This window comes from Zingiber officinale, chromosome 10A (genome assembly GCF_018446385.1).
Source record: "Zingiber officinale cultivar Zhangliang chromosome 10A, Zo_v1.1, whole genome shotgun sequence".
NCBI classification, from domain to species: Eukaryota; Viridiplantae; Streptophyta; class Magnoliopsida; order Zingiberales; family Zingiberaceae; genus Zingiber; species Zingiber officinale.
This window is the reverse complement of record NC_056004.1, coordinates 86,354,546-86,377,629: the sequence shown is the minus strand read 5'-3', so window position 1 is coordinate 86,377,629 and position 23,084 is coordinate 86,354,546.

The window sequence follows — 23,084 nt, the reverse complement described above, 5'->3', positions numbered from 1 at the left end:
GGCAATGCATCGTGAATTTGAAAACTTATACTTAATAGTACTTGAAATTAATATCATCATCATTTGGGATCCCGGTTTGTACCACATACATAATGCGTAGGTCCAAGGTAGCAAGTCTTGAGCCCTACCATGCATACATACTAGGCCCGAGTCTTACTCCATCGACCTAGGGCACTCAAAGGCCCATTACTGACGAGGCCCGAGTCTTACTCCATCGACCCCGGGGCGTTTACGGAGCCCACCCTTGGTACAAACCATAAAATAACTTATCATGCATAACTATCATATCATGTCCTTAACAATCTTTCATGCATTTATTCTTTTCATTTCTTTTCATTATGTATAGCATTTTCTATGCTATCACATATCATAACATAACTTCATTTCTTTTCATTATGTATAGCATTTTCTATGCTATAACACATCATGACATATTTCATAATATAACTTCATTATGCATATCATTTCGTAACTAAAGCAATCATGCATTCTAACTTATTATCATATCATTTTCATACAGCATGGCATAGACATATTTAATTTTTTTGTTCTAGGGTTTCTAGGGCATCTATCCCTTCATGGCCGAACACATATGATTCATTTAGGTCATACAAACATGTATCACATTCACACATTATCAAGTTTTCATAAGAAGTACTTTTAACCCCTTAGGTTTCATTTCCAAGGCTTCTAGGTCCTTTAAACCTTACTTGGCCGAAATTCATAGAATATAAACTTCCTTTAAGTGGCCTAAAGCATGGGAAACCTAAGTAAATTTCATAGCAAGATTTACTAAGAACATCATACACAAAGTTGGATCATAAACAAGCTAGGACTCTTGTGATCTTACATGTCATAAATCATGTAACTAATTTTCTACATTCCAATTAAACATGAGAGCATTAATCATCTTTCATAACATAATATCACAGAGGTCATTGAGCATATTAGAATTTTGTTTAAGCTTCTCTAAACCATCACCTTACCATGGCCGAAATATTAAGAGTAAGGTTCATGAGTTTCTTTCAACATACAAGCATACAACTCTTAAGAACTTTATATCATATAAGCATAGTTATTTTAAATTCAAGGTCCTCCTAACCCTAAATTCTTTCTTGGCCGAAACATGAGAGTGGGGTTCTTTTGGTTCCAAGCAAGAAAACCATAGGAAGGTCCCTAGCATTTCATAGAGGGAACCTTGCACTAGTTTGGTTAGACAATAATTTTCCTAACCTATTTACAATATTTTTGATTGAAATTCTAGGGTTACATACACCTCTGATCATGCATCATATATGTATAAAAACATAGGGGAAAACTTTCTTTCAAGGCATAGAAAAAGAATCCGAAAATCACATGAAAGCCTTGTACCGCAGGTGAGGGGAAGCTTACCTTCTTTGCTTAAGTTTCCTAGAGTTGAGAACTTGCTTGTGGACCTTTCTTCCTTGCTTGCTTTGCTCGGCACCAATGGAGGAAGAAGTGGCTAGGTCTTTTGGTGGAGAGGAGGAGGAAGAAGAGGAGGCTTCTTCCTCTTGTGTTGCTCGGCAACAAAAAGAAAGAAAGAAGGGGGAGAGTTGTTGCTCTCGGCAACAAGAGGAAAGAGGGAGGGAGAGTGCTCGGCACAAATGGAGGAGAGGAGGAGAGTGAGTTGAGGATGAAGCCCCCCCTCCATGCCTATTTATACTAAAGTGAGGGGAGGAAAACTTGACTTGATTCATCCTCCTCATTTACTTCTCCTCTTAATGAGAAAGAATATGCTAGAGAAATGCTTCTTGAGTTTCTCTCTTTTCTTTCTCTTAATTTCTCTCCTTTCTTTCCTTTAATTATAATTCCCATCTCTCCTCTTACAATATTCACTCCTATCACACTTGGTTAACACATGCATGCATCCACAAGAGAACCAAGGATCAAATCCTTCTCCTAACATATTTTTGTACAAAATAATTCATGTATATGCATTATGCATAAATATTTCATACATGCATATATAATATCTCATATTTCTTTTGTTTACATTAATTCCTTGCATTATAAATCATGTATAGAACTTTATATTCTCAACTTTATTTTCTTTCATAAAGTTTTTAATCATCTAAATCCTTCCCATCGTAACATTCAACGTAGACTATCTACACATTCTTTTCATTACATTCGTACTCTCATTGCCCTTACTTTATCTAGGCTTTCTAGGGGTGTTACATATATAATGCATGGAAAACGTTTTAATATCTATCAACTAGCATTCTAACATGATATAGTGCGAGGTTTATTAATTTATAGCATTTAAGCCACTAGAAATGCATAAAGGTATCTTAAGAAAAGAAACTAAGTTCTTAATTTGCTAAACTCCCTAAGGATCTTCGTTCCAGGTTCCTGCCACACACACCATCTCTGCATTGACCTCCAGCTTCCTCTGCTAGTCCATCTTCCCTTTACCTTTATCTGCAGTATAAGGGAAAATAGTATCTGTAAGCTTTAAGCTTAGTAAGAAACCAACTACCTCACTAAAACATGCAACGATGCAAACATGTTTTTAAAGAATGCTATTTAAAAACATGCACTGAATTTGTTAAAGCATGGCATACTGAAGTTACATGACATAAATACTGAAACATGGCATGCATAATAAAATCTAAGCATGGAGCTATTTCATGGTATCAACTAGGAGAACTAAACTGAAACTGAAACTGAAATTGGGCTAACACTATATTCACATAACTAGATTACGAGTTTGAAAGCTATTATCATAATAAGTGAAAATAGTAATCATGCTGCTGTTTGGGCCCGACAACTGTACTTGCTGTGCGCGCATCCCTAGCTAGACCCGGGTTTGCAAGTCCCACATTTAGTAGGGTTTACTAGGTTATCTAAACCTAGGGACCGACTATGGGAGCCCAGCCCAATGGATATCTAATCCTGTACAGTGCCCCTACTGAAAATAAAATACTGAATCATAGCTAATTAATTTATCTTGCTTTTACTAGGTTATCTGAACCTAGAGGCGACTGTGGGTGCCCACCCATTGGACCGTAGCCCCATATAAGCTGTAGCAAGACTAACTAAACTATTTAAATGCTTCTATTGCATTTACTGAGCTATTAGAAATGTCTACTGTAGCATTTTACTGAGCTAAGCATTTTATCGAACACTTGGTGTGCTCCAACTCTCCTCTCTATTAGGGAGACCACCTCTAGGCACCCGACAACGTCTAGAATCTCCAACTGAAAGGAGAAAACGTGTCTGGCCCATCTAGAGGTGCTCAACTAGATCCCTAAACCTGAAAAGGAGGGTTAAATACACCCTATGCGTCGAAAAGTCTACATATAGCTAATTTAAAAACATTCAATCGTACGAAAAGCTACTTATACTGCAGGTGAGGGGTTTCTTACCTCCTGTTCAGATTTTCTTACGATTCTAATCGCTAGATTTCCGGAGGAGACGATCCTTTCGACGATCTTCTCGCGTCTAAGCGTTCCTCTCCGAAGGGGAACGTCCTCGTGTCGGAGATGTCGCCGGAAGGTGTCCTTGAAGCCCTAGGAAAGGAACCCTAGGTTTCTTCTTGTGGTTGGCGCTGAGAGAAGGAGAGGGAAGGGGGGTTGCGGCGTGGCTAGGGTGAGGAAAAGAGAAGTTGCCGATTAAAATCCTATCTCCCCACTTATTAATTCCTATTTATATTAAGGGATTAATTCCCCCAACTCTAATTTAAATAAAATTATTTCCCTTTCCTTTCAGCACGGCCCTGCTGGGTTCAACTGGTTACTAGAGTTATCCGTAAACCATAGGTCTCGGGTTCAATTCCCGCTTAGGCCTTTTTCGTTTTCTATTTGTTTTTGCTACCTTCGCTACTCTAAAAATTATGTAAAAATATCCTAAAATTCCTGAAAAATCATAGAATATTTCTAAAATGATTTTGAGAATTTTCGGGCGTTACATATTATTCCACTTTACTGCTACTATTTATAACTTAACTTCTAAGAAGAATATAAAAATAAAATTACTTTACAGTCTTTTACTATTTATTGTTCTACTTTACTGTTACTATTTATAACTTAACTTCTAAGAAACATAAAAAAACTAAAAAAAGATTTTGGTATCAGAGCCATAAGATCCTCTAGGACCTAACACTTTATGAATAAAATATAATTCAAGAACACTCAATACGAAGAAACTCTTGATTTCTCTCAACAATTTGCTAAAACTAAAGACATTGGCTATAGTAACTCTACACTAGTAAGCCAAGGAGACCAAATACTAGTACAACAAAATAACACCATATTAGCATTACTTACTTCATTACATTATAGGCTTATGGTATTAGAAACTTAACTCCTTATCCTTGAAAATCATATTTATAAAAACAACCACACAAATGATCTAAAAGAAGCCTTAGAAAACCTAAATAAAGACCTTGGTAAACTTTCTTTAGGAAAAATAATTATCAGACAATCACCCACTACCTATATGTTTCTTACATACAAAACCCAAGAACTCTCTTCTAATGGATCTACGAAAAAGAACACAAACTGAAAGTTTTTCTGGGCCATCACAAACTTTAAGACAACCAAATAGAAATTTATCTATGATACCCAGAAGATCATCGACAAATATCGCTACTTATCAATTAGAAGAACTTATAGATATTGAACAAAATCTAAACACCTTTTCTAATAAACAATTAAATACTCTAAATCTAAGAAGAATATATAATCAAGGACTATTATCTTTTTCCACAACACTCTATAGACATCACATGACACAACTACTTCATCTACTAAACAGAAGTGAAGATCGATTCACACCTATGACTAAAGAATCTGTACGAACACTTTTGCAATGAAAACATAATTGCATACATTTAAGACTAATTGTGTTTGGCCTAAGAGGACTTACTAGAAAAAGCATAGGAGCCAAAGTATGTTTAGTCCTTTCCGACTCAAGATTTTCTGACAATGAGAAAGCCATTATTGGACTCATTGAAGTTGATATGAATAGCAATTTAGGAATTACATACTTCTGTCCAAACTTCAATATGACTATTCTGGACTATATAGAACATATTAAAATCTCAATTCAGGCTAGAGGATATGGAGACTTTTAAAGACATAATATCTAAATAGACATATTTTTTCTAAAAAAAAATAATGATCAATATTAACAATAACTTTAAAGTTCAAATTACTAATATTATCAAAACTCTTACTACAAAGGAATTTATTTCCTCAAATCTAAAGACTTTTCATCTAATCTACTTTTTGGATTAGATTGGACACTTAATATAGAATTAAGTACTAAACCATAAACTTTACAACCAATGGAATCTATTATTTATAAAGATAGACATGATAGTTCCGTATTAAGATTTCATAATTACAAACCCTCAACATCACAAGAAGAGGATCATGAAGATAATCAAACTAATATGAAGTTAATGAACATAGAATATAGCATACAATCAAACCATACAGGCCATAATAATAACGATAACTATTTATTTAATATGGCTTAAATGAATATGTTTACATCCCATTTGAAATAGCTACCTATTTTACTGAAAAAGATTTAACAGAATTAGAAACCTTTGACCTTTTAGACCATAAATTAGAATCTGATTGGATGTAATATTTTAATGAAGATCATAATACAATTGCTAAAAAGACAGATTACTTTTCAACCCTAAACCTAATGAATCCAGCAGAATCTAGTGTTGGTGCAATATTCCCTAGGTCAAGGTTGACCTGTTTGACTGGGCTTGAAGTGAGTCAAGCTCGAGTCTTGATGATTTTGTTTCGATATTTGACAATACTTGTAGATAACACATGAACATTGCAGGTGCAATTGTTCATGTGGAGAGATTGTGAAGGAGAGTCAAGTAGGTCAAGGTTGACTGGATACTTGACTGAAAATCCTTGTGAGTGAAGCTAGGTGAAAGTCCTGGTGAGTGAAGCCAGGCAGAAGAAAACCCTAGTGAGTGAAGCTAGGTGAAAGTCCTGGTGAGTGAAGCCAGGCAGATGAGAAGACCTAGTGAGTGAAGCTAGGCAGAAGGGAAATCCTGGTGAGTGAAGTCAGGTGAAAGTCCTAGTGAGTGAAGCTAGGTGAAAGTCCTGGTGAGTGAAGCCAAGCAGATGAGAAGACCTAGTGAGTGAAGCTAGGCAGAAGGAAAATCCTGATGAGTGAAGCCAGGCAGATGAGAAGACCTAGTGAGTGAAGCTAGGCAGAAGGGAAATCCTGGTGAGTGAAGCCAGGTGAAAGTCCTGGTGAGTGAAGCCATACACGGGGAAATCCAGATGGGTCAAGGTTGACCAGACATCTGGTGAAAGTCCAAGTAGGTCAAAGGGATTGACCGAATACTTGGCAAGAGGAGAAAAGTCCAAGTGGGTCAAAGGGATTGACCAGACACTTAGTGAGAGAGTCCTAGCTGGTCAAGGGTAACCGGATGCTAGGTTTTATGTACCAACAAGTCATGGTTGACTGGATGTTAGTTTAGGGGGCTTTGGACTTGCTTTTGGGCAAAAACCAAGATCTGGATTGATCAGCCGATTGATCCAGCAGATCTGGATCGATCAGCTGATCGATTGGATCATGAAAAATCGATCAGCTGATCGATCAGGTGAGTCCCCACGAACAAAACCCCTTTGGATCGATCCAGAGGTCCTAATCGATCAGTGGATCGATTGGGAGCTGCTGTTTGTGCGCGATAAGCCCTGGATCGATCAGCCGATCGATCCAGGCTATTCCAGAGAGCATAGAGGCACTCTGGATCAATTGGTTGATCGATCCAAAGCCTCCCCGATCGATTGGGAGCAATCAATCGATCGGGATCCGACTGTTGGCGTCGTATTTAGCTGCAGGCGAGCGTTTCCTTCACCAGGGCTTACACGATTCATCTCCGATCTTCACCAGCGACTCCACAGCTCTTTCTCAAGTTTAGATCGCCAGTTCTTGAAGATTCTTGGAGGTTCTTCCAAGTTAAGAGGCGGATCAAAAGCAAGAAGAGAAGTTAGGGTTAGGGTTTATTGTAAGCTTTTGCTTGTATTTCATATCCTTTCCTTTCTTCTTGTATTGAGAGTTTGTAAAGGCTTCTCCGCCTTCGGTAGTTACCGTAGAGGAGTGTGTTTCATAGTGGAGGGTGCGTGAGTGTGTGGATCCTTGGATTAGTCACCTCTTGTGAGGTGGATACCAAGTAAAATTTATTTGTTAGCGTTGTATTTTGTTTCTTGTACATTTCCGCTGCACATCTTTGAAGAAACAAGCAACGCCAACCACGAAGCACGCGACGAGCTATTCACCCCCCCCCCCCCTCTAGCTACTTTTTGGTCCCAACAAGTGGTATCAGAGTGAGGCCGCTCTTCACCGGAATTATCGCCGGAAAGGGCAAACAAAACAAGCAAAGCTAGAGGGTGAAGAAGTTGGAGCAAATTCATCAAAGTCAAAGAATTCAAGAAGCTCAACTTCAAGATACATTTCCAAGATGATCTTGGATTTGGCACAAGGGTGGCTCCACCGTATACATCTACTAGCTTCGATCTTTGGAAATCAAGGATCGAAAACTTCTTAATGGTGGAGATAGAGCAATGGTTTGCTCTAATGGAAGGCTTCGATACTCCAAGAAATTCAAAGGGCAAAGTCCTCAAGAAAAGCAATTGGAGCCAAGAGCAAATCCAAATATGTGAGGCCAATGATAAAGTGAGCAAGCTTTTGGTCAATCTATTGCCTAGCCACATTCTTGGAAAAATTGGAGAGTTCAAGGATGCCAAGGAGCTTTGAAGCAAATTGGCATCAATCCATGAGATCCCCTCTATTGTACCGAATCAAGAGGAATCCAAAGAGGCGACTCATTGGATCAAGACCAAGAGGAGGACTCTGAAGTTGAGAGATGCTCAACTTCCGAAGAAGAAGTCCAAGAAGAAGCTTCATCTTCAAAGGGATGCAATGAAGAAGGCAAGGAGGGAGCATACTCCTTGTTCCATGTACAAGATGAAGATGAAGAAATCTCCACCTCTAGTATTGAGGGGGAGCAACTTTTAGTGACACCAGATCAAGTAGAAGGAGAAGTCTCCACATCCGGGTCAAGAAGAGAAGAGGATGAAGAAGCTTCTGTTGGGACCTTGACGTCCGCTAGAGGGGGGGTGAATAGCGTCTCACCCAAATCGTCGCTTCCTACAATGGTTAGTGTGCACAGCGGAAATACAAGATAAACACTAACAATAGAAAGCAAACCTAACACGTTGATTTAACGTGATTCGGAGATAAAGCTCCTACTCCACGGCTATCCGTAAGGTGGACGATCCCGATCCGTCGGTGGATGATTCCCCAGAGAACTTCCTGCTAGCTCGCGTAGCTCCTTGTGGGTGGAGAAACCTCGCCACAACCTCGTACAAGCACGCTAGATCACTTGGGCACTTGGAGACTCTAATTAGGGTTAACCACCACTAATTTCGTCAACTTTAACCAAGCTTCCAATGTTTGGTTATATAGGCCACGGGTTAGAAAACCCTGCCTACTAGTCGACTGCCAAAACATGCAATCAACTGCCCTTCGTGGAAATTCGACCGTTGTAGCCCAACGGCTCGATACCAACCCTTTGTTCGCTACCAGTCGACTGCACCAGTCGACTGATGAAACCACCAGTCGACTGCTACAGTACTGCTACAGTAACGCTTCAGTACTGTTACAGTGCTGCTACAGTAAACCCTAATTTTAGGATTTTACCCCGAGTACATTCACTCAGCACTCGTTCTCGCTCGACCAACCTAGACCTAGCCTTCTAGCCTCCTCCATCAGCCTTGCGTCCCTCGGATGCCTCCCTATCCTTCACGTCTTGCCTTCTGGAGCTTCCATCGGCCTTATCATTGTTGTCGGGTCTTCCTTTGCCAAGAGGTCGCGCCTCCGGGACTTCATCCATTGCCAAGTCACACTTGGACTTACGTTTCCAAGACTACATGCTTGGACTTACACCGCCAAGACTCATCCTTGGACTTTCCTCCTTTGCCAAGATCACACTTGGACTTATGTTGCCAAGATTACATGCTTGGACTTACACCGCCAAGACTCACCCTTGGACTTTTCTTGTTGTACCTATATCCTGCACACTCACAATGCATATCAAATACAACAATAAACCTAACTTAAACCTTTGCCCAAACATCAAAACTTAGGGTACCCAGATTGCTCTAACAATCTCCCCCTTTTTGATGTTTGGCAACCCGTTTAAGTTAGGGAAACAATATAGCAATACATATGCAAATAAATATATGTAATCTACACATGCATAAATCATGGAACCTAATCCTAGGCTCCCCCTTCACCTAAGCTCCCCCTTGAGCTAGAATTTCTTGCAAAGGTAAACTTCTCCTCTTTTGCTAATAAATGAGCAATCGCTCCCCCTTCACCTAAGCTCCCCCTTGAGATAGGATTTCTTGCAAAGGTATGTAAGTTTCTCACTTAAACCTAAACTTCTCTCCCTTTGCCATACATCAAAAAGAGCTCCAACAATATCTTAATTATTGGACTCTTTGACCTCTAATGACCATAAACATCATGTATTAATCCCCCATAAGATTACATACATGTTCACCACTCTTTTGGTCATTTTCTAATGTTTGAAAAACATTTTCAGATCGTATCAGTCGACTGCTATAAGTACCAGTCGATTGTCATCATCAAAATGAGCTTACAGAGACATTCTGTGCTCATGAACAGTGTTACCAGTCGACTGGTAAAACCAGCAGTCGACTGTCCTCATAAAAATGAGCTTACAGAGGTCCTCTGTGCTGAAAATTACTGTTACCAGTCGACTGGTAACTGTACCAGTCGACTGGTACATTATGTTAGCAAAAATCAGCCTTTTTAATCTAACTTCAGAAATGCACCAGAAATTCCACATACCTCCAAAAATTCCCAAATTTTGTGGAGAGGTCTATTTTAACCTTGTCTACTTGGGAAAAATATATATAAAAATATATTTATCACAGATCCTAAGATTGACACAAAATTTAAAACTAGCTAAATGGTTCAATTAAACCTTGACCTAAAGTTCTAGTTTTGGCTTCCTCTTGATGTATCTGCCCATACTAAACCATAATGCATCACTAGCATTAGTTTATATGACATCTATACATCAAAAACTAATTTTCATGCCATATGAACCCAATTCATATTTCTATGCATGAAACTCAACTCAATTGTGCCAACCCACTGTGTTAGAGACTTAAGTACGTCTCCTAACCACTTGACACATTTGATAACTCATCTACCATGGGTCCCAAAGGCTCTTCCTAACCTTAGGAATCTTAACCTTAGTCACCTCCCTTGGTGACTCATCCACTATGGCTAGGCCACTTCGGTGCACCTCGGGTAATACTTTGCCTACAAAACTCACCTTCTTAACCTTAGACACATTGTCTTTGGTTAATTTTTTCTTGTCCTTAACCTTGGACATCCCATCCTTGCCATAATTATATGCCACCCTACCATATTCCTTCTTATTGGCCTTGGATGACTCTCCCTTGTCTTTGGTCACACCTCTCTTACCAATGTCATGTGCTACCTTAGCACTTGACCTCCTTTTGGTCTTGGAGGGACCTAATTTGATATTTTTGGGTCTTTGACCACCCAAATACATGTCAAGTCCTTTAGGTCCAATAATGAACCTCTCTATGATTTTCTCCATTTCCTCAAGCTTTGTCTTCAAGGCTTGATTTTCCAATTCTAGGGTTCTAACCCTAAAATCAACATGTCCACCTTGGGCATCCCTAGACCTACCCACCTTCCTAGGCATATGTCTCCCTTTCTTGGGATTAATGCCTAGGTTTTCAACCACCTTCTTCTCCTTAGGCAAGATAGGTTGTTTCCTTTTAGGTCTATCATTTGAAAATGATTTCCTAGGGTTATCACCTACATTAACCCTATTCCTATCATTATATCTAAAACCATAAATATGCATGGGAAAATAATTCATATTATTTTTAACATGCATGGAGGAATTTGAATTTGAACTTAAATTCAAATTAGGGTTTACCTTACCCTTTACCTTTGGAGCTCCCCCTTGACATAAGCCTCCATTCTTCCTCCACTTCTTCTCCCACTTCTTCAAGTGCGCCAATTTCGTGAGCTCTCCTCTCCTTGGGCACTTTGTGTGGTAGTGTCCCCACTCACTACACGTGAAACACCTAATGTGCTTCTTCTCCCTCTTCTTCTTCCTACAACTCACATTAGTTTCTAAATTAACTTTAGTGAGTTTAGGGTTTACCTCCTTTACCTTCTTGAGCGAAGGACACCTATTCTTGTAGTGCCCCATCTTACCACACTCAAAACATTTGATGTGGTCCTTTGTGCTCTTATTGGTAGTTGAGGTGGAGGGTTGAGCTTCCAAGATCTCCTCTTCCTTGGATTGCTATTCTTTGTCTTCACTTGAAGATGTGGACGGCTCCACTTCTTCCTCCCTTGAAGATGTGGATGATACCTCCTCATCTTCCTTCTCCTCCTCGGATGTTGAACACGTATCAACATCCGATTGGTCCTTCTCCTTTTGGACCAATGAGTCATTCTCCTTGCGCTCCTCCTCTCCTTGGATTGGTGTAGGACTCTCATGAAGCGCAATTACCTTTTTCCAAAGGTCACTTGCGTTCTCGTATTCACCTACATTCAATATCGCATTAAGAGGTAATAGATTAATTAAAATTCTAGTTACCTCCTTGTCCGTCTCCGATTGCTCCCTTTGCTCCTTGGTCCAATATCGACTTCGGAGATGTTTTCCCTTCTTGTCCGTTGGAGTTTTAAACGGTTCCTCCAACGCAATCCATTGGTCCCAATTCATTTTGAACCACATCTCCATGTGCTTCCTCCAATAGTCGAAGTCCTCGCGCTCGTATGGAGGTGGGATTCGGATGTCCCATCCGAGAGGTCCCTCCGACTCCATCTTCTTCCTCTAGCCGCTCTCTTGGCGATTAGTCCAACAAGAGCTCACCTTGCTCTGATACCACTTGTTGGGACCTTGACGTCCGCTAGAGGGGGAGGATGAATAATGTCTCACCCAAATCGTCGCTTCCTACAATGGTTAGTGTGGACAGCGGAAATACAAGATAAACACTAATAATAGAAAGCAAACCTAACACGTTGATTAAACGTGGTTCGGAGATAAAGCTCCTACTCCACGGTTGTCCGTAATGTGGACGATCCCGATCCGTCAATGGATGATTCCTCGGAGAACTTCCGGCTTGCTCGCGTAGCTCCTTGTGGGTGGAGAAACCTCGCCACAACCTCGTACAAGCACGCTAGATCACTTGGGCACTTGGAGACTCTAATTAGGGTTAACCACCACTAATTTTGTCAACTTCAACCAAGCTTCCAATGCTTGGTTATATAGGCCATGGGTTAGAAAACCCCGCCTACCAGTCGACTGCCAAAACATGCAGTCGACTGCCCTTCATGGAAATTCGACCGTTGCAGCCCAATGACTCGATACCAACCCTCTGTTCGCTACCAATCGACTGCACCAGTCAACTGATGAAACCACTAGTCGACTGCTACAATACTGCTACAATAACGCTACAGTACTGCTACAGTACGCTACAGTAAACCCTAATTTTGGGATTTTACCCCGAGTACATTCACTCAGCACTCGTTCTCGCTCGACCAACCTAGACCTAGCCTTCTAGCCTCCTCCATCAGCCTTGCGTCCCTCAGATGCCTCCCCATCCTTCACGTCTTGCCTTCTGGAGCTTCCATCGGCCTTGTTATTGTTGTCGGGTCTTCCTTTTCTAAGAGGTCGCGCCTCCGGGACTTCATCCATTGCCAAGTCACACTTGGACTTACGTTGCCAAGACTACATGCTTGGACTTACACCGCCAAGACTCATCCTTGGATTTTCCTCCTTTGCTAAGATCACACTTGGACTTACGTTGCCAAGATTACATGCTTGGACTTACACCGCCAAGACTCACCCTTGGACTTTCCTTGTTGTACCTATATCCTGCACACTCACAATGTATATCAAATACAACAATAAACCTAACTTAAACCTTTGCCCAAACATCAAAACCTAGGGTACCCAGATTGCTCTAACAGCTTCCACCTCCACAAATCAAGACATATCTATTGGAGGAGAATCATCATCGGATCAAGAGGAAGCCTCCGCATCCGGATCCAAAGGAGAAGAAGCCACCCCTACACAAGAAGGTATAAATAGTTCATTTAATAATAAAAATCATATCATATGCTTTGAATGTAGGGAACATGGGCATTACAAGAGCAAATGCCCTAAATTGGTCAAGAAGAAGGACTAAGTGGCACAAAAGGGCAAGGAGAAGCCTAAGGAGACCACTCCCAGAACAAAGAAGAGCAAGGAGCACATTGTGTGTTTCTCTTGCAATCAAAAGGGGCATTACCGAAGTCAATGCCCTAAGGGGAAGAAGGTGGTCAAGACTCAAGGAGGAAGCACAATTCAAGGGGGAGCCTCCAAGGTTAAAAGGAAGGTATCGTTCATTGAACCTACCCCCTTTAATAATGGTAAAAAGCATGATAATTCTAATCTATATCATTTTAATGCTATTTACCATGAAAATAGAAGGCATGATAAGATTAAGGAAAATCATGTAGCTCATCATGCTAAAACCTCTCAACCTAGGCCTAGAAAGGTAGATAGGAATTCAGGCAAGAACCCTAAGGATTCTAGGTATTTGCCTAAGAAGAAGAAAAATCAAGGTTTTAGTGAAAAACCTAAGGGTGAAGAATTATGGAAGGAAAATCAAGTCTTGAGGTCAAGACTTGACAAATTAGAGAGGACTCTTCGAAAAATAACAAATATGACACAAGGGTCCAAGAGTCAAAATCTAGGTTTAGGACAACAAGGGTCATCCAAGGGTCATAGAGGTTTGGGATACAAACCTAAGACCAAAAAGGATGTACCTACTTATCATAGAGTTCCATACAGTTATGGAACAAACCCTAGGTCTAGTGGTCAAGTAAAGAATACTAGGGAGGTCATCCCTAAGAGTATTTTTGCAACAAATGTGACTAAGACTTCTAAGAAGTCCAAGAAAGTCATAAAGAAGGTCACAAGGGAAGCAATTCCTAGGGTTGACCTAGAAAATGTGACAAAGGCTTCTAAGAAGCCAAACAAGGTCACTAGGAAGGTATCTAGGGAGGTTATCCCGAGTGAGTACCTAGAGCATCCAAGGAGCACCAATAGGTTTTCGGTTCCTAGGAGCATCTTCTCTACCCCATAGATGGGTTAGAGAGTGTCAACTCTAAGTTAAAGAGTAGTTAACCTAATCATGTTGAAGTTGACATTCAAGGAGCGTTTTCAAGGTTATTATTAACCTTTGAAAATGAAATAGATATATCATTTACTCCTTAGAAGAGTAAAATGTGCCAAATTTTAGAAATAGTGATTTTAATCTTAATTAGCATAATTTAGGAAAATCATAAGAACTACCAAGTTGGGAGTTTGGTATGTTCTTAAGAGATTAAAGGTAATCCGGGCCTTAATTTAAAGTGCTACTCTTGTGAAAAAATGAAATATGCCAACACTTGAGGAATATGATTAATTTCAATTGGCATAAATTAATCAAGAGAATTAGAAATGCCAATTTAGACTTTGGCATTGTCTTGAAGCACTTTGGGCAATCTAGGTTAGATTTAAAATTAGCTATGGGGTTAAGAATACTTAGGTAGGTAATCTAGGTATTTTATCTATGCTAACTTGCCATGCTTTGTTTGCCCATCAAATGTCATGACATCATATTTATTTATTTGTGTTTGCACTCACGCCTTATTATGAAAAACACAAAAATACCATGTCATGTCATCCATACTTCATATAGTTATAAGAAATTTTCTTTTGAAAATTATTTCTTTTTGATGTATGTCATAATATCATCATGCATCATTTGAATTCCTTGTTTATTAAGGACTAATGGTATTAATTAACAAGTAACATCCTTGATGGATGTTTAGTATTCAAAAATGCCTAGATAGATATGCATGATCTCTAGATTAGGGCAAAACCAAACTTTACATCTCACAAAGACCCATAAGGTGACTTATATGTGGTTTAGTGCACATTAGATACAAGTGAGATGTTAGGATGATGAACAAAATTCAAGATGTTGATTTAGTGCATTCTTTTGAGTTCTAAGTTCATCAAAACACATAGGTATGTGTTTTCCCATCATTGGGAAAGCTAATGTACAAGTCATGTGCATTAAGCCCAAGGAACATGGTGGGATATTGATTTTGAAAATCATTTAAAAATGCTTTTGGCAAACCTTGATGAAGATTATCTTTTGATAGTAATCATCATTGAATAGTTGAGCACAAACTAGAAGAAAACACTAAAGTTTTTGCAAGTTCTCTAGTTTGTGTCAATCTTGGAAAATATGGAGTATTCTCTTATAAAATTATTTTTTCATGATAATATATGCCCTAAATAATGTCTACACAAATTTTCACAATTTTTGGATTTTTGTAGATTTTTCTAGGGGTTTCTGAAGTTGACAGAAATGGAATTTCAGCAACTATCAGAACTCCAATCGATCACCCGATTGATTGGAATGTCTCAATCAATCGGCTGATCGATTGAGAAGGCTATTCTCGTGAGTAGAAGCTCGCTGGATCGATCAGTCGATCGATCCAGACTGGCTAAATCGATCAGTGGATCGATTCAAAGCAGTTCAATCGATTGGGACCCAACTCCAATCGATTGAGGAAGCTGATTTTGGCTGGAAAAACCTGATTTCAGCATTCCAAACCAGGTTTAGTCGAGGTAACCATTCCAAACCCATCAAAATACATTTGTATACATAAAAAAGGGTGTTTTCATGTTGAAAACAAAGATGGATTGGTTGGGGAAGACTAAATTGAAGTTTAGGTTGAGGTTTGGTTTCAATATTGAATGTTTGAACCTCAAAACTTCTAAATTTAGGTTTCCTAAAGGTTTAGGGATTCTAAGTCATTGTTAGTGCAATGACAGAAGGTACGACCATGTCTTTAGGGGGAGTTACTCTTTAAGGACATGAAAATTATTTTTCATATACCTTGGGAGGTGGTTAACCTTCTTTTAGAGAAAATGCTCAAGGTTGGGCATTGAAATTAATGGGGAGTGGATATCCTCATTGTTTAAGTGGAGTTTGCTCATGGATGAGCAATTGATAAAAAAATAAAGGGTATGGGACCTTCATTTGGGTTATTCGAGTGGTTAATGCTCAAGGGTGAGCATTGATGATAATGAAGGGTATGAGATCTTTATTTTCGTGTTGATCACAATGAGTGAAGTTATGAACAATGATAAGCAACTCTTCAGGGGGAGAGGTTGTGGTTAATGTGTGCCCAAAGATGGGGACATGTTTATGATGTGTGCCAATAGGGGGAGAATGCATGGTTAAGTTAGGTCTTCAGTTCAGTACCTAAAGGGGGAGTTTACCCTCTAGAAAAGGAGAAAAATGGAGGGAACCATCATTCAGATATTGGCATGAAGGGAGTTGAGGCTATGTGATTAGCCTAATTTCCTAACTTAACATGTGGTATTGTCAAACATCAAAAGGGGGGAGATTGTTGGTGCAATATTCCCTATGTCAAGGTTGACCTGTTTGACTGGGCTTGAAGTGAGTCAAGCTCGAGTCTTGATGATTTGGTTTCAATGTTTGACAATACTTGTAGACAACACATGAACATTGCAGGTGCAATTGTTCATGTGGAGATATTGTGAAGGAGAGTCAAGTAGGTCAAGGTTGACTGGATACTTGACTGAAAATCCTAGTGAGTGAAGCTAGGTAAAAGTCCTGGTGAGTGAAGCCAGGCAGAAGGAAACCCTAGTGAGTGAAGCTAGGTGAAAGTCCTGGTGAGTGAAGCTAGGCAGATGAGAAGACCTAGTGAGTGAAACTAGGAAGAAGGGAAATCCTAGTGAGTGAAGCCAGGTGAAAGTCCTAGTGAGTGAAGCTAGGTGAAAGTCCTGGTGAGTGAAGCCAGGCAGATGAGAAGACCTAGTGAGTGAAGCTAGGCAGAAGGGAAATCCTGGTGAGTGAAGCCAGGTGAAAGTCCTGGTGAGTGAAGCCATACACGGGGAAATCCAGATGGGTCAAGGTTGACCAGACATCTGGTGAAAGTCCAAGTAGGTCAAAGGGATTGACCGAATACTTGGCAAGAGGAGAAAAGTCCAAGTGGGTCAAAGGGATTGACCAGACACTTGGTGAGAGAGTCCTAGCTGGTCAAGGGTAACCGGATGCTAGGTTTTATGTACCAACAAGTCATGGTTGACTGGATGTTGGTTTAGGGGGCTTTGGACTTGCTTTTGGGCAAAAACCAAGATCTGGATTGATCAGCCGATTGATCCAGCAGATCTGGATCGATCAGCCGATCGATTGGATCATGACAAATCGACCAGCTAATCGATCGGGTGAGTCCCCACGAACAGAACCCCTTTGGATCGATCCGTGGATCGATCCAGAGGTCCTAATCGATCAGTGGATCGATTGGGAGCTGCTGTTTGTGTGCGATAAGCCCTGGATCGATCAGCCGATCGATCCAGGCTATTCCAGAGAGCATAGAGGCACTCTGGATCGATCGGTTGATCGATCCAAAGCCTCCCCGATCGATTGGGAGCAATCCAATCGATCAGGATCCGACCGTTGACGTCGTATTTAGCTGCAGGCGAGCGTTTCCTTCAGCAGGGCTTACACGATTCATCTCCGATCTTCACCAGCGACTCCACAGCTCTTTCTCAAGTTCAGATCGTCTGTTCTTGAAGATTCTTGGAGGTTCTTCCAAGTCAAGAGGCGGATCAAAAGCAAGAAGAGAAGTTAGGGTTAGAGTTTATTGTAAGCTTTTGCTTGTATTTCATATCCTTTCCTTTCTTCTTGTATTGAGAGTTTGTAAAGGCTTCTCCACCTTCGGTAGTTACCGTAGAGGAGTGTGTTTCATAATGGAGGGTGCGTGAGTGTGTGGATCCTTGGATTAGTCACCTCTTGTGAGGTGGATACCAAGTAAAATTTATTTGTTAGCGTTGTATTTTGTTTCTTGTACATTTCCGCTGCACATCTTTGAAGAAACAAGCAACGCCAACCACAAAGCACGCGATGAGCTGTTCACCCCCCCTCCCCCCCCTCTAGCTACTTTTCGGTCCCAACATCTAGTAGCACTGGCAATTTTAGACCACAACCTTTACAAGTAAGATATCCTGAAAGCTCTATGAGAACTAAGGATTTTGGAGAAGGATAACCTTCAAGAACAAATATGACTTCTTATACTAATAACAATCCTTTGTTGAGAACAATAGGAAAAAGAAGACCACATGAAATAACTTACTTTGGCAAAAAATCAGTTTTACTAAATATTTGAGAATGTGATGATTCACAACTTTATGATAACTATTTATAACAATAGATAGTTTTTGTGAAAAGAGATTATCAAGCCAGACACAAACTATACATAGAAACAGGCGAAGCTATGATAAAAATAGGAGAAAATTACCTAGGCGATGTTGCTAGGGCAGCATGAGAAGCTTACAAAACCACTTATCTCGAAGAAGTAACAAGGAATGCTTCACAAGGCAATAACATACTTAATTTTTACTATATAATTCATAGGTTATTTACTGTAGAGATGCTAATACTAGATTAGACATAAGACAAAGAGAAACTATACGAGATTTATGTTGGAGCAATCCCAATGGTTCGTGGGACCATGTGTTTTGGTGTTTGGGCAAAGGGTTTAAGTTAGGTTTACCCTCGTTATTTGATATGTGTACTTGAGTTGTGCAGGACTGCAGGTGACACATGTGACTCAGGTTGACGGCTTCGGGTCTGATGAAGGATGGCATTGAGGACAAGCCGCGAGCTTGAATGCATCTGAGGGATCGTGGACAAGGCAGCAAGGACAAGGGCCGAGGGAAGCGACTTCGAGGCATACGCGAAGGATGGCATTGGAGACAAGCCGCGGGCTTGGATGCATCCGAGGGACGAGAGCCAAAAGGAAGTAGGCTTGAAGGCAAGAGGTCAAGGCTGCAAAGAAGAGTCAAGTGAGTCGTGAGGGTCCGAGTGCGAGTGAAATGTACTCGGGATGGGAAACCCTAAGTTTAGGGTTGTACCAGTTGTACCAGTCGACTGGTGGTGAGCACAGAAGCTTTCTGTGCCCGAAATGGCTGGGATCGGTCGACTGGATAGCCGATGGAGTGTCGTTGGGCTGGCACCAGTCGACTGGTGCATGGACCAGTCGACTGGTAACGGGCAAAACAGCATGGCTGTTTCCCCGAGCTATATAAGAGGGAGCTTGGTTTGGCCGGCCAAAGTTGACGAAATTAGTGGTGGGTAACCTCTAATTAGTAGTCAACTAGTGCCCTAGCAATCCAAGTGCTCTTGATCGAGTTGTGGCGAGGTTTCTCCACCGACAAGGAGGATTGTGCTAGCCGGAGTTTCCGGGGATTAATCCACCGACGGATTGAGGGATCGTCCACCTTACGGACAGCCGTGGAGTAGGAGCAAGTTATCTCCGAACCACGTAAACGAACGTGTTAGCTTGGTTTGCCATTTTCCATTCTTGTATTTAGTGTTTAGAGCTTTTCTATTTGTGTTTGTTTGTATTCCGCTGCGCTAACATCATAGGAAGCAACGATTTGGGGGTGCCGTCTATCCAACCCCCCTTCAAGCCGGCCACCGATCCTCCAACAATTTAGAACAATTACAACTCTTTAGCTAGAATTAGATTAAACCTTTTTGTAATGACTTCTTAGTATTAACAACAGTCTCAGGAAACTATTGTAACCCAAAATTAGGAGAAAGACTTTTTAGTAAGCTTCCAGGAGATTTAGGAAAAGAAATATATAATTGATACTATTTTTTTTAAAAAAAAATTTTATGCTTCTTAGAAGTTAAGTTATAAATAGTAGTCGTTCCAAGTAAAGTGGAACAGTAAATAGTAAAAGACCGTAAAGTATTTTTTTTATTCTTCTTATAAATTAAGTTATAAATAGTAGCAGTAAAGTGGAATAGTAAGATCGTAAATTAGCAGTAAATAGTAATAGTAAATAATAGCAGTAAAGTCAAACAGCAAATAATACCAGTCGTAGCAATAGAACAAAGTAGTAGTAGAACAAAGTAGGTAATAACAGCAGTAATAATGAGGTAATTTTTATACTCTTTTTTTTAGGATTTGTTTTTTGAGAAAAGATATCAAGGTAAAAGAATACTTTGTCTTATTTTTTTATTTTCTTATTTATTTTCCAAGGAGTCTCACCTGTTCAAGATCTCACTATTTAACCATTGCCCTAGCTTATGATAAGGCTTTGGGTAAGATATCCTTCTTACTTAGTCTGCACAAGTCTTATAGGGTCTTATATCTTGCATGTAACTATGTGGGAGTGGAGTCTTTTTTTTAGGATTTGTTTTTTGAGAAAAGCTATCAAGGTAAAAGAATACGTTGTCTTATCTTTTTATTTTCTTGTTTATTTTCTAAGGAGCCTCACGTGTTCAAGATCTCACTATTTAACCGTTGTCCTGACTTATGATAAGACTTTAGGTAAGATATCTTTCTTACTTAGCCTGCACAAGTTTTATAAGGTTTGATTATTCCTGATACAGTTATTGTTCATCTGTCAGTTACTAAGATAAGGACTGAGGAAAATAACTAAGAAATGACAGATAGAATAGAGTTTAGTTCATCATAAACATGCATGAATCTTACTTAATGGCAAACATTTTATAAGAAAATATAGATAGTATTTACAGACTAAAACTTAGAATTTTATATATTTTTACATATAGTACATAAAGACAATTTATAAAAATACTTGAGTACATTGAGGAATTTGGACAGTTACATTGCAGTGGGAGAAGTGGATGCCTCCAGAGGAGGAGTCTGAGGGCTTTTTATAGGCAAGAGCGGAGAGTGTTTACTCGGAGAAGAAGGAAAGCAGTGAGAGAAGAGAAAATAGGGATATGGAAAGAGGAGGCTTGTGAGGGACAAGTGGTTGTCCTTTTGTCTGAGTGGAAATGTTGTTTGTGTAAGTGGAGAAAAACATCATGGATGACATTTCAGATAAAGTTATCATGGCGTGTAAGTGGAGAAAAGTGTCATGGATGACGTTTCAGGTAAAGTTATCATGGGAGATGTTACTGTCATTAGGGAAGTATTGTCATTAAGTCTCCATTAAATTATTTAAGTTATTGCCACTTGTGAGATCCAAAGAGAAAATTTGTGAGCTTTCTGTTAGGTTTAGATTTATGTTTTGATGGAGTACTATTTTATATGCTCTAGCAAAGAGAACGAAATTTGCTAGTCACTTCTGAGAGTAAATAGATGGTGAATTAATTTAGGAGATACCATAGATTATATTATCGTCAACCTTTTATAGAGAATCCGGCTCTAAATAAGTTATTAGATCTTGTGATTGTAAATTGCAAGCTGTGTACTGCTTTGCTCAATTATATCTTGCATGTAACTGTGTGGGAGTGGAGCTATATAAGTTGAACATGCTGAGAGTGAGACAGAGCCGGTCCTGGTTGTTGAAATGCCCTGGGCGAAATTATTAATTATGCTCTAATTTTATCTTTCCATCCACCTAAGTAATAATTATTGTAATTTATAAAATTTTATTTCTAAAAATAGAATAAGTAAACTTTTTAGTTGTACAAAGATTTTTTTATCTTATGATGACTATTATTTTTTTATTTATGTATAAATTTATGTAATTCTAACTTAGAAATAAAAATCAAACATCAATTCCAAAACTATATATATAAATTCTTTTTCCATTCCTGTACTATTAAATTATCCAAGAATAATAATTCTATTTGTAATTAATTTCATTCAGAATGCAAGAAGTGTTTTGAAAGAACAACCACTTAGAAATCTTAAAAAAAAAATACTGACAATAGAGAAAATTTTAACTCAAGAATGCAAAAAGATAAGTATAGTAATTTAACATAAAATTTTGACACCAAATTGAGAAATAATAAAGAAGTGTAGCCTAATTAGTTTACCTCCATAATCTTTATTTTCAACATCAGCATAGGAATTTAGAAGAACAAAGAAAACACTAGGAAAATCTATCACAAATATATTCACTTTGAGTTTGAGTATCTTAAATAATATATTCAATAGAGTAGTTAAGAATTAAATCTTTTTATCCTAAATAAGTGAAAACTCGATATAAATGAATTAAATTTTATATATAAGAATCCTAGCAATAACAAAAATAAAAAAGTAAATTTTTAAAATTTCAAATTGACTAAGGCATCATGTGATAATCAAAAACTTTCCATAGAAAATGACCTACTTGGTTACTCAGTTCAGAAAGTAAAACAAATTTAAGTTTATAAAAACTTAAACATTAGAGAAATAGACCAACACTAATTTTTCTCTTTAAACAAAGAAAAAAAATTAAAGAAAATATTAGTTCCTCATAATTTACACAAACATTCCAACTTGTTGGATGTCTCGTTGTCAATTTCACATCCAAATCTAAAGAATCGCTCACATAGACATTGTAAACCTTCTTCTTTGCTTCTTCTTCACTAAATCAGAAGAAAAATGAGAGTGAATGTAGAGGATATAGTTAAATTGTCATATTTAGAAAATTGATATTTTTTTATGATGAAACTATCAACTACCTCACAACAAGCATGTTTAGAAATATTACTCCAATTTATGAATATAAGCACTGCTCGTATTTTGAAATTTATAACATTTTACTCCAATATAGGCATGTTCTGGATTTGCATATCACTCCAGAAATATCTTTTATCAATTAGTACTTTTGGAGCATTTTGCAAAGATAAAGCTAAACATGAATATGATGGCTACGAGACAACACTCAAACATCAAGAAACAAATAATACTCATCCTCATATAACCCAAGTTATCAGTCTAATAAGAAAATTACTAATTTATGCAAAAATAAAACATGATTAGGCCGATTAAGACATAAAAATGCATGAAGCAGAAATTTTAAATTTATACCGAAATAAAACATGATTAATAAGAAAATGAAAAGCACGATGCGAGAGAGGGCAGGGCTTCAAACTAGTTCAGGATCTACAGAAGGCCACAAAGAATATGGAACAGCAGAACAGGCAAATGAGCACAAAGCAAGC